The following is a 4,005-nucleotide window of genomic DNA, read 5'->3' as shown; positions in this document are numbered from 1 at the left end:
TTACAATGGAGTACTAACCACATTTTTGCCTTGGTATATACGAATTGCTCTAATTCCGAGGCGCTCGCCGAGTAATTCCAGCGAGAGCTAATGTACTCTCGCACTCGCCAACGCTCACCTAGCCTCAGCGAGAGTCGGGAGTGTACTGGGGGCATTACAAGTGAAGAGACACAAATCCCTTTAAATTGCATTGACCAGCTGTTTAATCTAATTAATCAAACATTTAAACTCTCGAAGCATGTAGCTTCATTTGTATGTGCCATATGCCGGGCGCACTCGAACCACGCACCAAATTGGAGGTCAACTATTATGATCTATGGTCTAGCAGATAGCGTACCAAATCTGTTATTAATGTGGTTATATCGACAAAATAATGGTTCCATTCTATTTGGCATGTGGAAAACCATTGAAAACGACACCCAACAAGTCTTAAGTAAATATATCATAAATTATTTAAAATCCCCCACCCCTCCTCGAAAAAAACAACAAAAACATGTAGCAATATAATAAATCTCCTATGTAGGTGGCTGTTGACCTAAATATAGTTCCTATCGATTCGCCGTGTATAAAAACCTCGAAAACGACTTCCCACGTGACCTCAAATCGGGAATCACGGATTATATCAAAATTTCCCCTCCCCACCCTCTAAAAACTATTTTCCCCCCACTGGGACCCTTAAGGCCTCATCGGATCTTGATTTCTATCGGTAAAAGAAAGTTTAAACCAAAGTTTTATCTCTGAACAATTTTTGTTGTTTTGTTGGTGAGTTTTAATCTATTTTTCCTGTTACTAATCAATCCGATTTGAGAAGTAAATATTCGTTTGTTTTGATTAAATTAATTCGCATGTTTCAGCTGATCGAATAATGTAAATAAGCATTTCAAATGTAAACTACTTGCAGAGTGATGTAATAAATCGTTCTTACGAAAAACTACTGCAAAATGAGTGATTTGCATATTTTTCCGGTGTAGTGGGTAAAAAAGCTTTAAAATGACACCTCATCCATGAAAATTTTGCGAAGAAATAAGAATGTTATTGCTTACCGACAAAAAAGCACTTTAGAAATTATAATATATGTAGAAGTTTTAACATTGATGTATTTTTGTATTTTCAGGAGAGTGTTTTAGAAGAATTAGCTCGTGCATCAAGCAAGCCGTTTTGAGGTTAATAGATACTCTGAACTAGAAATACCACAAACTATAATTATAATTTATACAGATACTTTGAGTTAGAAATATTATAATTTCAAAATAATTTGCTCACTCCGCTCAATTGGCGTTGAGATAAAAATTAAATTTAAATATAAAAATATTGTAGATGATTAAATTTTACACCGAAGATTACCCATTAGATTTAAGATTCAACCATATGGTTCAGCTTGTACTGGTCAAAATATAAAAAGCTTTCATCTTCAAACGTTTCTGATAAAGCTTCCCCTCTAAAATCCCTAAAATTACAAATTTTGTTAAACTACGTCATGTCTAATTATGTCTTCTTGTACATCTACATGTACCATTTATGCAAAATTTGATGATTCTAGGTTTTATGATTTGCTATAGACAAAGTTATCATATGCCAGTCAGTGGTATTTTGCAAACTAATTTATTGATGCTGAATCTACAGTAGAACCATTGATTAAAACTACATATTCTAAAAGTTAATTTTTTTAATTAAAATCAGAAAAAAAAATATTTGAAAAAGTACAAAACATAACCAGAATGAAAGAAAACGAATGCGTAAACAGGAGTTGAGTGTGGCGATACCACCCAGTGCATATCCAGTTACTGTACACCATGTGTATGTATGCATCCGTGGAACTTACTGGCAAGAACAGCGTTCCTAGAACTGCTACTGTATCCTCAGCATAACCGAGTTGTACATCTGGTTGGCTACATCCGCCCACTGTACTCGGACTTGGGTCAACACCGAGCCTGGCTCTGGCTATATGACACTACATGATATACTGCATAACATATTTTTGTAACATTTGACTGGGCGTACTTGGTACTCATCACCTACTTTGGACGTACTTAAAAGATTGTATTTTTTTTGTTTTACATACAAGATGATACCTGAATTTCCTTAGCAGTAACGCGCTGAATATTTTCCACAAACAATTATAAATGTCAAATCTATTCATGGTATAGATATTACACAGTGAAATCTATAAATATAACTATAACTATATTCTATATATCTATATATATAATACGCTAAACCAAATTTTGTGAACAGAACTCCTCCCTTTTAGACCAATTTTGATGACTAAGGCTAGGGCAACACTTGGCGACTTTGACGTGGCGACAAAGTCGCGGCGTCAATGAATGAAAGTGTGTAGCATTAAATTAAATGGAGGCGGCCACACTAAGCGACTCGCGACCAGTGACCACCGGCGACAGAAAAATAAACGCGACCAGGAGCGTTTTTCGGTCGCGGCGACAAATACGCTCCCCATGTTATCTTATGGCACCGGCCATACTAGGTGACAAGTCGCTCGCTCACACCCCCTTTGCTGCTCTATTTTCATATCTATATTGTTTAGTTTTGGACTGGCAATTGTTAGATATGGAAAATATGCTTTTAAAATACAAATATTTGTATCGACAAAATAAGTGTAGACATGTTAACATGTGTCCTGTAGCATATATGATATTTAACTCTTCTGGTATAACAGGAAACCAAAAACCTCGTGTATTTTTCAAATGTCGTACTTCGTCTTCAATGTCATCAGCTCGCCAAAGCTATGCTCATCAAAAAATACTACAAAAAAGTTACAATATTAAAATACGGCATCCATAAACATTGTTGTTTCAGTTAATTCAGTCCATACCTGTGGTTTCTCTTTATTTTAGCGAATTTTCCATATAGGGAATAAGCTATTACCTTAGGTTAAGTGGTAGGACCTAAACCCGAGACCGACTTAATTTTTGGTTTGAGGTCCCCAGAGGCAAAACCACCCTCCGTTCAAATTCATATATAAAGGTACATATGTATCTATATACTTATGCAGTGTATATATTTTATGTTTAAATAGGTCTGTCTATGTGCCCATTAGCGCGATAACTTGAGAAAAAATTATGAGATTTTAATGACATTTGGTACAAATGTTTAAACCAACGTTAATTCAAACGAGCTCGCAAATCAGAATGATCAGCCTATGGGAATGGGGGCTTTAAGGGGCTTTAATGGGGTATAAAATTGGGTTTTTCTTATTTTTGACCCTAAAACATAAATTTCACAATTCCCTTCCAAACTGTTTTGTTAAAGCTGGGTTTTCCTAGGCGCGGGAGTGGAGAGCGGAAAAGAGATTAACATGGTGTTCCGCTCCGCTTCTAGGAAAACAGTAACATTTAATTTCCTAAGACAAGTGGAGCCCGCTCTCCGCGTTCCTCTCTCCGCTCTCCACTTCAGCGCCTAGGAAAACCCGGTTTTAGCTAAAAAATCAATAATTCTGTACATTTAAGCGTTGTTGTAAGCCTAACGGTTACGGAGATTATTTAAACAATTGAAAATGTATAATACCCGTTTTTATGGAGAATAAAATGTTGTAGTTTGTTTGTTTATGGATATATTTTAATAACATTTGGCAATACAGTTAATAAGCTATCAAAATTTAAATTAACAAGCACACCTCAATAGGTTACCTTATCTGTACCGGCAAACCTAAGCATTCATTCAAATTCATCTTATTTAAATTGGAAATAAATCTGACAAGTTTAAGTGAATATTTTAGTGGTAATCTAGCCAAACAAACGTAAATTCGCTTAGTCTGCAGGTTTTTTGTGGCGGGGGTATTTAGATATATACATATGATATACATATGATACATATGATATGGTATATGATATATATATAATTAATAGCAACTGCAAGCATTAAACTGTGATTTGACGATTTAGACGTCCACATTGGTTTCAGAAACATAATTTAACACTTATTTAGTAAAAGTTTTATTTCTGTTGTTGCAGGTAAATGGTTAGAAAACTATTCCGTGACCTAATACGA

This window comes from Macrosteles quadrilineatus, unplaced genomic scaffold (assembly GCF_028750875.1).
Source record: "Macrosteles quadrilineatus isolate MER2022 unplaced genomic scaffold, UCM_ALF_1.0 Scaffold_1__1_contigs__length_201487025, whole genome shotgun sequence".
NCBI classification, from domain to species: Eukaryota; Metazoa; Arthropoda; class Insecta; order Hemiptera; family Cicadellidae; genus Macrosteles; species Macrosteles quadrilineatus.
This window is presented reverse-complemented; position numbering follows the sequence as displayed.